Genomic DNA, 14944 nt, shown 5'->3' with positions numbered 1-14944 from the left:
TGGATTCGATTCTTTTGGATTCGAGTCGAGTAGATTCTTTTCATTTCGATCGGATTCATTTCAATTCGATTCTTTTCGATTCGAATGTTTTCGAATCAATTCGATACTTTTTGATTCGATTCGATTCTTTTCGTGTCGATTTGATTCTTTTCGATTCTTTTCTATTTGTATTGATTCGATTCTTTGCATTTCGATTCGATTTGATTCAATTCGATTCTTTTCGATCAATTCAATTTGATTGTTTTCGATTTGATTCGATTCGATTCTTTTCTATTCTATTCAATTCGATTATTTTCCATTCGATGATGCAGTTGGATTCTTTTCGATTCGAGTCGATACGATTCGATTCTTTTTGATTAGATACAATTCGATTCTTTTCGATTCGATTCGACTCGATTTCATTTTTTGATTCGATTCGACTAGAATTTAATCGACTGATTCAATTTGATTCTTTTCTTTTCGGTTCGATTCTTTTCTTTTCGATTTTTTTCTATTCAATTCGATTCTTTCAATTCTATTCGATTCGATTCGATTCGATTCTTTTCGTTTCAAATCGATTCGTTTCAATTCGAGTCTTTTCAATTCAATTCTTTGCGATTCGATTCGATGTGATATTTTTAATTCGATTCGAATCTTTACGATTCGATTCGATTCTTTTCAATTCGATTCTTTTCGATTCGATTCTTTTTGATTCGATTCATTTCGATTCGATTCGATTCTTTTCAATTCGATTTGATTCTTTTCCATTTGATCTGATTTGTTTCATTTCGATTCTTTTCGAATCAATTCGATTCTTTTCGATTCCATTAAATTTGATTCGATTCTTTTCAATTCGATTAGATTCTTTTCGATTTGATTCCATTCAGTTCGATTCTTTTCGATTCGATTGGATTCTTTTCGATTTGATTCAATTCTTTCGATTCGATTTGAGTTGATTCTTTTCGATTCGATTCAATACGATTCTTTTCATTTCGATTCTAATCGATTCTCTTCGATTCAATTCGTTTCGATTCTATTCGATTTTTTTCGATTCTATTCTATTCGATTCATTTTGAATCATTTCGATTTGATTCTGTTCGAGTGGTTTCTATTAGATTCTTTTCGATTTGATTCAATTCGATTCGAGTCTTTTTGATTCGAGTCTTTTCGACTCGATGCAATTCAATACGATTCTTTTAGATTCGATTCGATTCGATTGTTTTCGTTTCGATTCGACTTTTTTTGATTCGATTCTTTTCGATTCGATTGTTTTCAATTCGATTGATTCGATTCTTTTCAATTCTATGCTATTCAAAGCGATTCTTTTGTATTTGATTCGATTCGATGGTTTTCTTTTTGATTCGGTTCGATTCGTTTCTTTTCGATTCGATTCAATTCTTTTCGATTCGATTCTTTTCGATTCGAGTTGATTCTTTTCGATTCTATTCTATTCTATTCTTTTCTATTCCATTCGAATCGATTCGTTTTGATTGAATTCGATTCTTTTCGATTCGATTCAATTAGATTCTTTTCGATTGGATTCAATTTGTTTCGAGTCGAATCAATTTGATTCTTTTCGATTGGATTCCATTCGATTCTTTTCGATTTGATTCAATTCGATTCTTTTCGATTCTATTCATTTCGATGATTTTCGTTGAGATTAGAGTCTTTTCGATTTGATTTTTTTCGGTTCGAGTCGATTCATTTCGCTTATTTTGGTTAGGATCAATTCAATTCGATTCTTTTTGATTTGATTTGATTCTATTCGATGTCTTTCGATTCTATTCTATTGTATTCTTTTCGATTCCATTCCGTTCAATTCGATTCTTTTCGATTCCATTCGATTGTTTTAGATTTGATTCCATTCTTTCGATTCTATTTGATATGATTCTTTTCGATTCGATTTGATACGATACTTTTTATTTTGATTCGAATCGATTCTCTTCGGTTCGATTCGTTTTGATTCTTTTCGATTCAATTCTATTCGAATTGTTTCGATTTGATTCGATTCGGTTCTTTTAGATTCTACTTGATTTGTTTCTTTTCAATTCGTTTTGATTCGATTCTTTTTGATTCATGTCGATTCGATTCGATTCTTTTGTTTCGATTCGATTCTTTTCAATTCGAATCTTTTCGTTACATGGAATTCGATTCTTTTCGATTTGATTCTTTATGATTTTTTCAACTCGATTCAATTCGATTCTTATTTTTATGATAGTCACAGAGAGAGTGAGAGAGGCAGAGACACAGGCAGAGGGAGAAGCAGGCTCCATGCCGCGGGAGCCCGATGTGGGATTCGATCCCGGGTCTCCAGGATCGCGCCCTGGGCCAAAGGCAGGCGCTAAACCGCTGCGCCACCCAGGGATCCCTCAGTTCGATTCTTCTTTATTCGAATCTATTCGATTCTTTTTGATTCGATTTGATTCTATTCGATTTTTTTCGATTTGATTCGATTAGTTCCTTCTTGATTCAATTCAATTCATTTCTTTTGATTCAATTCAATTCGATTCTTTTGGATTCGATTCAATTCTTTTGGATTCGATTCTTTTGGATTCGAGTCGAGTAGATTCTTTTCATTTCGATCGGATTCATTTCAATTCGATTCTTTTCGATTCGAATGTTTTCGAATCAATTCGATACTTTTTGATTCGATTCGATTCTTTTCGTGTCGATTTGATTCTTTTCGATTCTTTTCTATTTGTATTGATTCGATTCTTTGCATTTCGATTCGATTTGATTCAATTCGATTCTTTTCGATCAATTCAATTTGATTGTTTTCGATTTGATTCGATTCGATTCTTTTCTATTCTATTCAATTCGATTATTTTCCATTCGATGATGCAGTTGGATTCTTTTCGATTCGAGTCGATACGATTCGATTCTTTTTGATTAGATACAATTCGATTCTTTTCGATTCGATTCGACTCGATTTCATTTTTTGATTCGATTCGACTAGAATTTAATCGACTGATTCAATTTGATTCTTTTCTTTTCGGTTCGATTCTTTTCTATTCGATTTTTTTCTATTCAATTCGATTCTTTCAATTCAATTCGATTCGATTCGATTCGATTCGATTCTTTTCGTTTCAAATCGATTCGTTTCAATTCGAGTCTTTTCAATTCGATTCTTTGCGATTCGATTCGATGTGATATTTTTAATTCGATTCGAATCTTTACGATTCGATTCGATTCTTTTCAATTCGATTCTTTTCGATTCGATTCTTTTTGATTCGATTCATTTCGATTCGATTCGATTCTTTTCAATTCGATTTGATTCTTTTCCATTTGATCTGATTTGTTTCATTTCGATTCTTTTCGAATCAATTCGATTCTTTTCGATTCCATTAAATTTGATTCGATTCTTTTCAATTCGATTAGATTCTTTTCGATTTGATTCCATTCAGTTCGATTCTTTTCGATTCGATTGGATTCTTTTCGATTTGATTCAATTCTTTCGATTCGATTTGAGTTGATTCTTTTCGATTCGATTCAATACGATTCTTTTCATTTCGATTCTAATCGATTCTCTTCGATTCAATTCGTTTCGATTCTATTCGATTTTTTTCGATTCTATTCTATTCGATTCATTTTGAATCATTTCGATTTGATTCTGTTCGAGTGGTTTCTATTAGATTCTTTTCGATTTGATTCAATTCGATTCGAGTCTTTTTGATTCGAGTCTTTTCGACTCGATGCAATTCAATACGATTCTTTTAGATTCGATTCGATTCGATTGTTTTCGTTTCGATTCGACTTTTTTTGATTCGATTCTTTTCGATTCGATTGTTTTCAATTCGATTGATTCGATTCTTTTCAATTCTATGCTATTCAAAGCGATTCTTTTGTATTTGATTCGATTCGATGGTTTTCTTTTTGATTCGGTTCGATTCGTTTCTTTTCGATTCGATTCAATTCTTTTCGATTCGATTCTTTTCGATTCGAGTTGATTCTTTTCGATTCGATTCTATTCTATTCTTTTCTATTCCATTCGAATCGATTCGTTTTGATTGAATTCGATTCTTTTCGATTCGATTCAATTAGATTCTTTTCGATTGGATTCAATTTGTTTCGAGTCGAATCAATTTGATTCTTTTCGATTGGATTCCATTCGATTCTTTTCGATTTGATTCAATTCGATTCTTTTCGATTCTATTCATTTCGATGATTTTCGTTGAGATTAGAGTCTTTTCGATTTGATTTTTTTCGGTTCGAGTCGATTCATTTCGCTTATTTTGGTTAGGATCAATTCAATTCGATTCTTTTTGATTTGATTTGATTCTATTCGATGTCTTTCGATTCTATTCTATTGTATTCTTTTCGATTCCATTCCGTTCAATTCGATTCTTTTCGATTCCATTCGATTGTTTTAGATTTGATTCCATTCTTTCGATTCTATTTGATATGATTCTTTTCGATTCGATTTGATACGATACTTTTTATTTTGATTCGAATCGATTCTCTTTGGTTCGATTCGTTTTGATTCTTTTCGATTCAATTCTATTCGAATTGTTTCGATTTGATTCGATTCGGTTCTTTTAGATTCTACTTGATTTGTTTCTTTTCGATTCGTTTTGATTCGATTCTTTTTGATTCATGTCGATTCGATTCGATTCTTTTGTTTCGATTCGATTCTTTTCAATTCGAATCTTTTCGTTACATGGAATTCGATTCTTTTCGATTTGATTCTTTATGATTTTTTCAACTCGATTCAATTCGATTCTTATTTTTATGATAGTCACAGAGAGAGTGAGAGAGGCAGAGACACAGGCAGAGGGAGAAGCAGGCTCCATGCAGCGGGAGCCCGATGTGGGATTCGATCCCGGGTCTCCAGGATCGCGCCCTGGGCCAAAGGCAGGCGCTAAACCGCTGCGCCACCCAGGGATCCCTCAGTTCGATTCTTCTTTATTCGAATCTATTCGATTCTTTTTGATTCGATTTGATTCTATTCGATTTTTTTGATTTGATTCGATTAGTTCCTTCTTGATTCAATTCAATTCATTTCTTTTGATTCAATTCAATTCGATTCTTTTGGATTCGATTCAATTCTTTTGGATTCGATTCTTTTGGATTCGAGTCGAGTAGATTCTTTTCATTTCGATCGGATTCATTTCAATTCGATTCTTTTCGATTCGAATGTTTTCGAATCAATTCGATACTTTTTGATTCGATTCGATTCTTTTCGTGTCGATTTGATTCTTTTCGATTCTTTTCTATTTGTATTGATTCGATTCTTTGCATTTCGATTCGATTTGATTCAATTCGATTCTTTTCGATCAATTCAATTTGATTGTTTTCGATTTGATTCGATTCGATTCTTTTCTATTCTATTCAATTCGATTATTTTCCATTCGATGATGCAGTTGGATTCTTTTCGATTCGAGTCGATACGATTCGATTCTTTTTGATTAGATACAATTCGATTCTTTTCGATTCGATTCGACTCGATTTCATTTTTTGATTCGATTCGACTAGAATTTAATCGACTGATTCAATTTGATTCTTTTCTTTTCGGTTCGATTCTTTTCTATTCGATTTTTTTCTATTCAATTCGATTCTTTCAATTCAATTCGATTCGATTCGATTCGATTCTTTTCGTTTCAAATCGATTCGTTTCAATTCGAGTCTTTTCAATTCGATTCTTTGCGATTCGATTCGATGTGATATTTTTAATTCGATTCGAATCTTTACGATTCGATTCGATTCTTTTCAATTCGATTCTTTTCGATTCGATTCTTTTTGATTCGATTCATTTCGATTCGATTCGATTCTTTTCAATTCGATTTGATTCTTTTCCATTTGATCTGATTTGTTTCATTTCGATTCTTTTCGAATCAATTCGATTCTTTTCGATTCCATTAAATTTGATTCGATTCTTTTCAATTCGATTAGATTCTTTTCGATTTGATTCCATTCAGTTCGATTCTTTTCGATTCGATTGGATTCTTTTCGATTTGATTCAATTCTTTCGATTCGATTTGAGTTGATTCTTTTCGATTCGATTCAATACGATTCTTTTCATTTCGATTCTAATCGATTCTCTTCGATTCAATTCGTTTCGATTCTATTCGATTTTTTTCGATTCTATTCTATTCGATTCATTTTGAATCATTTCGATTTGATTCTGTTCGAGTGGTTTCTATTAGATTCTTTTCGATTTGATTCAATTCGATTCGAGTCTTTTTGATTCGAGTCTTTTCGACTCGATGCAATTCAATACGATTCTTTTAGATTCGATTCGATTCGATTGTTTTCGTTTCGATTCGACTTTTTTTGATTCGATTCTTTTCGATTCGATTGTTTTCAATTCGATTGATTCGATTCTTTTCAATTCTATGCTATTCAAAGCGATTCTTTTGTATTTGATTCGATTCGATGGTTTTCTTTTTGATTCGGTTCGATTCGTTTCTTTTCGATTCGATTCAATTCTTTTCGATTCGATTCTTTTCGATTCGAGTTGATTCTTTTCGATTCTATTCTATTCTATTCTTTTCTATTCCATTCGAATCGATTCGTTTTGATTGAATTCGATTCTTTTCGATTCGATTCAATTAGATTCTTTTCGATTGGATTCAATTTGTTTCGAGTCGAATCAATTTGATTCTTTTCGATTGGATTCCATTCGATTCTTTTCGATTTGATTCAATTCGATTCTTTTCGATTCTATTCATTTCGATGATTTTCGTTGAGATTAGAGTCTTTTCGATTTGATTTTTTTCGGTTCGAGTCGATTCATTTCGCTTATTTTGGTTAGGATCAATTCAATTCGATTCTTTTTGATTTGATTTGATTCTATTCGATGTCTTTCGATTCTATTCTATTGTATTCTTTTCGATTCCATTCCGTTCAATTCGATTCTTTTCGATTCCATTCGATTGTTTTAGATTTGATTCCATTCTTTCGATTCTATTTGATATGATTCTTTTCGATTCGATTTGATACGATACTTTTTATTTTGATTCGAATCGATTCTCTTCGGTTCGATTCGTTTTGATTCTTTTCGATTCAATTCTATTCGAATTGTTTCGATTTGATTCGATTCGGTTCTTTTAGATTCTACTTGATTTGTTTCTTTTCGATTCGTTTTGATTCGATTCTTTTTGATTCATGTCGATTCGATTCGATTCTTTTGTTTCGATTCGATTCTTTTCAATTCGAATCTTTTCGTTACATGGAATTCGATTCTTTTCGATTTGATTCTTTATGATTTTTTCAACTCGATTCAATTCGATTCTTATTTTTATGATAGTCACAGAGAGAGTGAGAGAGGCAGAGACACAGGCAGAGGGAGAAGCAGGCTCCATGCAGCGGGAGCCCGATGTGGGATTCGATCCCGGGTCTCCAGGATCGCGCCCTGGGCCAAAGGCAGGCGCTAAACCGCTGCGCCACCCAGGGATCCCTCAGTTCGATTCTTCTTTATTCGAATCTATTCGATTCTTTTTGATTCGATTTGATTCTATTCGATTTTTTTGATTTGATTCGATTAGTTCCTTCTTGATTCAATTCAATTCATTTCTTTTGATTCAATTCAATTCGATTCTTTTGGATTCGATTCAATTCTTTTGGATTCGATTCTTTTGGATTCGAGTCGAGTAGATTCTTTTCATTTCGATCGGATTCATTTCAATTCGATTCTTTTCGATTCGAATGTTTTCGAATCAATTCGATACTTTTTGATTCGATTCGATTCTTTTCGTGTCGATTTGATTCTTTTCGATTCTTTTCTATTTGTATTGATTCGATTCTTTGCATTTCGATTCGATTTGATTCAATTCGATTCTTTTCGATCAATTCAATTTGATTGTTTTCGATTTGATTCGATTCGATTCTTTTCTATTCTATTCAATTCGATTATTTTCCATTCGATGATGCAGTTGGATTCTTTTCGATTCGAGTCGATACGATTCGATTCTTTTTGATTAGATACAATTCGATTCTTTTCGATTCGATTCGACTCGATTTCATTTTTTGATTCGATTCGACTAGAATTTAATCGACTGATTCAATTTGATTCTTTTCTTTTCGGTTCGATTCTTTTCTATTCGATTTTTTTCTATTCAATTCGATTCTTTCAATTCAATTCGATTCGATTCGATTCGATTCTTTTCGTTTCAAATCGATTCGTTTCAATTCGAGTCTTTTCAATTCGATTCTTTGCGATTCGATTCGATGTGATATTTTTAATTCGATTCGAATCTTTACGATTCGATTCGATTCTTTTCAATTCGATTCTTTTCGATTCGATTCTTTTTGATTCGATTCATTTCGATTCGATTCGATTCTTTTCAATTCGATTTGATTCTTTTCCATTTGATCTGATTTGTTTCATTTCGATTCTTTTCGAATCAATTCGATTCTTTTCGATTCCATTAAATTTGATTCGATTCTTTTCAATTCGATTAGATTCTTTTCGATTTGATTCCATTCAGTTCGATTCTTTTCGATTCGATTGGATTCTTTTCGATTTGATTCAATTCTTTCGATTCGATTTGAGTTGATTCTTTTCGATTCGATTCAATACGATTCTTTTCATTTCGATTCTAATCGATTCTCTTCGATTCAATTCGTTTCGATTCTATTCGATTTTTTTCGATTCTATTCTATTCGATTCATTTTGAATCATTTCGATTTGATTCTGTTCGAGTGGTTTCTATTAGATTCTTTTCGATTTGATTCAATTCGATTCGAGTCTTTTTGATTCGAGTCTTTTCGACTCGATGCAATTCAATACGATTCTTTTAGATTCGATTCGATTCGATTGTTTTCGTTTCGATTCGACTTTTTTTGATTCGATTCTTTTCGATTCGATTGTTTTCAATTCGATTGATTCGATTCTTTTCAATTCTATGCTATTCAAAGCGATTCTTTTGTATTTGATTCGATTCGATGGTTTTCTTTTTGATTCGGTTCGATTCGTTTCTTTTCGATTCGATTCAATTCTTTTCGATTCGATTCTTTTCGATTCGAGTTGATTCTTTTCGATTCTATTCTATTCTATTCTTTTCTATTCCATTCGAATCGATTCGTTTTGATTGAATTCGATTCTTTTCGATTCGATTCAATTAGATTCTTTTCGATTGGATTCAATTTGTTTCGAGTCGAATCAATTTGATTCTTTTCGATTGGATTCCATTCGATTCTTTTCGATTTGATTCAATTCGATTCTTTTCGATTCTATTCATTTCGATGATTTTCGTTGAGATTAGAGTCTTTTCGATTTGATTTTTTTCGGTTCGAGTCGATTCATTTCGCTTATTTTGGTTAGGATCAATTCAATTCGATTCTTTTTGATTTGATTTGATTCTATTCGATGTCTTTCGATTCTATTCTATTGTATTCTTTTCGATTCCATTCCGTTCAATTCGATTCTTTTCGATTCCATTCGATTGTTTTAGATTTGATTCCATTCTTTCGATTCTATTTGATATGATTCTTTTCGATTCGATTTGATACGATACTTTTTATTTTGATTCGAATCGATTCTCTTCGGTTCGATTCGTTTTGATTCTTTTCGATTCAATTCTATTCGAATTGTTTCGATTTGATTCGATTCGGTTCTTTTAGATTCTACTTGATTTGTTTCTTTTCGATTCGTTTTGATTCGATTCTTTTTGATTCATGTCGATTCGATTCGATTCTTTTGTTTCGATTCGATTCTTTTTAATTCGAATCTTTTCGTTACATGGAATTCGATTCTTTTCGATTTGATTCTTTATGATTTTTTCAACTCGATTCAATTCGATTCTTTTTTTTTATGATATTCACAGAGAGAGTGAGAGAGGCAGAGACACAGGCAGAGGGAGAAGCAGGCTCCATGCAGCGGGAGCCCGATGTGGGATTCGATCCCGGGTCTCCAGGATCGCGCCCTGGGCCAAAGGCAGGCGCTAAACCGCTGCGCCACCCAGGGATCCCTCAGTTCGATTCTTCTTTATTCGAATCTATTCGATTCTTTTTGATTCGATTTGATTCTATTCGATTTTTTTCGATTTGATTCGATTAGTTCCTTCTTGATTCAATTCAATTCATTTCTTTTGATTCAATTCAATTCGATTCTTTTGGATTCGATTCAATTCTTTTGGATTCGATTCTTTTGGATTCGAGTCGAGTAGATTCTTTTCATTTCGATCGGATTCATTTCAATTCGATTCTTTTCGATTCGAATGTTTTCGATTCAATTCGATACTTTTTGATTCGATTCGATTCTTTTCGTGTCGATTTGATTCTTTTTTTTTTTTTTTTTTTTTTTAAATGTTTATTTTTTTATTTATTTTTTTTTAATTTTTATTTATTTATGATAGTCACAGAGAGAGAGAGAGGCAGAGACACAGGCAGAGGGAGAAGCAGGCTCCATGCACCGGGAGCCTGATGTGGGATTCGATCCTGGGTCTCCAGGATCGCGCCCTGGGCCAAAGGCAGGCGCCAAACCGCTGCGCCACCCAGGGATCCCTGTCGATTTGATTCTTTTCGATTCTTTTCTATTTGTATTGATTCGATTCTTTGCATTTCGATTCGATTTGATTCAATTCGATTCTTTTCGATCAATTCAATTTGATTGTTTTCGATTTGATTCGATTCGATTCTTTTCTATTCTATTCAATTCGATTATTTTCCATTCGATGATGCAGTTGGATTCTTTTCGATTCAGGTCGATACGATTCGATTCTTTTTGATTAGATACAATTCGATTCTTTTCGATTCGATTCGACTCGATTTCATTTTTTGATTCGATTCGACTAGAATTTAATCGACTGATTCAATTTGATTCTTTTCTTTTCGGTTCGATTCTTTTCTATTCGATTTTTTTCTATTCAATTCGATTCTTTCAATTCAATTCGATTCGATTCGATTCGATTCTTTTCGTTTCAAATCGATTCGTTTCAATTCGAGTCTTTTCAATTCGATTCTTTGCGATTCGATTCGATGTGATATTTTTAATTCGATTCGAATCTTTACGATTCGATTCGATTCTTTTCAATTCGATTCTTTTCGATTCGATTCTTTTTGATTCGATTCATTTCGATTCGATTCGATTCTTTTCAATTCGATTTGATTCTTTTCCATTTGATCTGATTTGTTTCATTTCGATTCTTTTCGAATCAATTCGATTCTTTTCGATTCCATTAAATTTGATTCGATTCTTTTCAATTCGATTAGATTCTTTTCGATTTGATTCCATTCAGTTCGATTCTTTTCGATTCGATTGGATTCTTTTCGATTTGATTCAATTCTTTCGATTCGATTTGAGTTGATTCTTTTCGATTCGATTCAATACGATTCTTTTCATTTCGATTCTAATCGATTCTCTTCGATTCAATTCGTTTCGATTCTATTCGATTTTTTTCGATTCTATTCTATTCGATTCATTTTGAATCATTTCGATTTGATTCTGTTCGAGTGGTTTCTATTAGATTCTTTTCGATTTGATTCAATTCGATTCGAGTCTTTTTGATTCGAGTCTTTTCGACTCGATGCAATTCAATACGATTCTTTTAGATTCGATTCGATTCGATTGTTTTCGTTTCGATTCGACTTTTTTTGATTCGATTCTTTTCGATTCGATTGTTTTCAATTCGATTGATTCGATTCTTTTCAATTCTATGCTATTCAAAGCGATTCTTTTGTATTTGATTCGATTCGATTGTTTTCTTTTTGATTCGGTTCGATTCGTTTCTTTTCGATTCGATTCAATTCTTTTCGATTCGATTCTTTTCGATTCGAGTTGATTCTTTTCGATTCTATTCTATTCTATTCTTTTCTATTCCATTCGAATCGATTCGTTTTGATTGAATTCGATTCTTTTCGATTCGATTCAATTAGATTCTTTTCGATTGGATTCAATTTGTTTCGAGTCGAATCAATTTGATTCTTTTCGATTGGATTCCATTCGATTTGATTCAATTCGATTCTTTTCGATTCTATTCATTTCGATGATTTTCGTTGAGATTAGAGTCTTTTCGATTTGATTTTTTTCGGTTCGAGTCGATTCATTTCGCTTATTTTGGTTAGGATCAATTCAATTCGATTCTTTTTGATTTGATTTGATTCTATTCGATGTCTTTCGATTCTATTCTATTGTATTCTTTTCGATTCCATTCCGTTCAATTCGATTCTTTTCGATTCCATTCGATTGTTTTAGATTTGATTCCATTCTTTCGATTCTATTTGATATGATTCTTTTCGATTCGATTTGATACGATACTTTTTATTTTGATTCGAATCGATTCTCTTCGGTTCGATTCATTTTGATTCTTTTCGATTCAATTCTATTCGAATTGTTTCGATTTGATTCGATTCGGTTCTTTTAGATTCTACTTGATTTGTTTCTTTTCGATTCGTTTTGATTCGATTCTTTTTGATTCATGTCGATTCGATTCGATTCTTTTGTTTCGATTCGATTCTTTTTAATTCGAATCTTTTCGTTACATGGAATTCGATTCTTTTCGATTTGATTCTTTATGATTTTTTCAACTCGATTCAATTCGATTCTTTTTTTATGATAGTCACAGAGAGAGTGAGAGAGGCAGAGACACAGGCAGAGGGAGAAGCAGGCTCCATGCCGCGGGAGCCCGATGTGGGATTCGATCCCGGGTCTCCAGGATCGCGCCCTGGGCCAAAGGCAGGCGCTAAACCGCTGCGCCACCCAGGGATCCCTCAGTTCGATTCTTCTTTATTCGAATCTATTCGATTCTTTTTGATTCGATTTGATTCTATTCGATTTTTTTCGATTTGATTCGATTAGTTCCTTCTTGATTCAATTCAATTCATTTCTTTTGATTCAATTCAATTCGATTCTTTTGGATTCGATTCAATTCTTTTGGATTCGATTCTTTTGGATTCGAGTCGAGTAGATTCTTTTCATTTCGATCGGATTCATTTCAATTCGATTCTTTTCGATTCGAATGTTTTCGAATCAATTCGATACTTTTTGATTCGATTCGATTCTTTTCGTGTCGATTTGATTCTTTTCGATTCTTTTCTATTTGTATTGATTCGATTCTTTGCATTTCGATTCGATTTGATTCAATTCGATTCTTTTCGATCAATTCAATTTGATTGTTTTCGATTTGATTCGATTCGATTCTTTTCTATTCTATTCAATTCGATTATTTTCCATTCGATGATGCAGTTGGATTCTTTTCGATTCGAGTCGATACGATTCGATTCTTTTTGATTAGATACAATTCGATTCTTTTCGATTCGATTCGACTCGATTTCATTTTTTGATTCGATTCGACTAGAATTTAATCGACTGATTCAATTTGATTCTTTTCTTTTCGGTTCGATTCTTTTCTTTTCGATTTTTTTCTATTCAATTCGATTCTTTCAATTCTATTCGATTCGATTCGATTCGATTCTTTTCGTTTCAAATCGATTCGTTTCAATTCGAGTCTTTTCAATTCGATTCTTTGCGATTCGATTCGATGTGATATTTTTAATTCGATTCGAATCTTTACGATTCGATTCGATTCTTTTCAATTCGATTCTTTTCGATTCGATTCTTTTTGATTCGATTCATTTCGATTCGATTCTTTTCAATTCGATTTGATTCTTTTCCATTTGATCTGATTTGTTTCATTTCGATTCTTTTCGAATCAATTCGATTCTTTTCGATTCCATTAAATTTGATTCGATTCTTTTCAATTCGATTAGATTCTTTTCGATTTGATTCCATTCAGTTCGATTCTTTTCGATTCGATTGGATTCTTTTCGATTTGATTCAATTCTTTCGATTCGATTTGAGTTGATTCTTTTCGATTCGATTCAATACGATTCTTTTCATTTCGATTCTAATCGATTCTCTTCGATTCAATTCGTTTCGATTCTATTCGATTTTTTTCGATTCTATTCTATTCGATTCATTTTGAATCATTTCGATTTGATTCTGTTCGAGTGGTTTCTATTAGATTCTTTTCGATTTGATTCAATTCGATTCGAGTCTTTTTGATTCGAGTCTTTTCGACTCGATGCAATTCAATACGATTCTTTTAGATTCGATTCGATTCGATTGTTTTCGTTTCGATTCGACTTTTTTTGATTCGATTCTTTTCGATTCGATTGTTTTCAATTCGATTGATTCGATTCTTTTCAATTCTATGCTATTCAAAGCGATTCTTTTGTATTTGATTCGATTCGATTGTTTTCTTTTTGATTCGGTTCGATTCGTTTCTTTTCGATTCGATTCAATTCTTTTCGATTCGATTCTTTTCGATTCGAGTTGATTCTTTTCGATTCTATTCTATTCTATTCTTTTCTATTCCATTCGAATCGATTCGTTTTGATTGAATTCGATTCTTTTCGATTCGATTCAATTAGATTCTTTTCGATTGGATTCAATTTGTTTCGAGTCGAATCAATTTGATTCTTTTCGATTGGATTCCATTCGATTCTTTTCGATTTGATTCAATTCGATTCTTTTCGATTCTATTCATTTCGATGATTTTCGTTGAGATTAGAGTCTTTTCGATTTGATTTTTTTCGGTTCGAGTCGATTCATTTCGCTTATTTTGGTTAGGATCAATTCAATTCGATTCTTTTTGATTTGATTTGATTCTATTCGATGTCTTTCGATTCTATTCTATTGTATTCTTTTCGATTCCATTCCGTTCAATTCGATTCTTTTCGATTCCATTCGATTGTTTTAGATTTGATTCCATTCTTTCGATTCTATTTGATATGATTCTTTTCGATTCGATTTGATACGATACTTTTTATTTTGATTCGAATCGATTCTCTTCGGTTCGATTCGTTTTGATTCTTTTCGATTCAATTCTATTCGAATTGTTTCGATTTGATTCGATTCGGTTCTTTTAGATTCTACTTGATTTGTTTCTTTTCGATTCGTTTTGATTCGATTCTTTTTGATTCATGTCGATTCGATTCGATTCTTTTGTTTCCATTCGATTCTTTTCAATTCGAATCTTTTCGTTACATGGAATTCGATTCTTTTCGATTTGATTCTTTATGATTT

Source organism: Canis aureus, chromosome 38 (genome assembly GCF_053574225.1).
Source record: "Canis aureus isolate CA01 chromosome 38, VMU_Caureus_v.1.0, whole genome shotgun sequence".
Classification (NCBI taxonomy): domain Eukaryota; kingdom Metazoa; phylum Chordata; class Mammalia; order Carnivora; family Canidae; genus Canis; species Canis aureus.
This window is presented reverse-complemented; position numbering follows the sequence as displayed.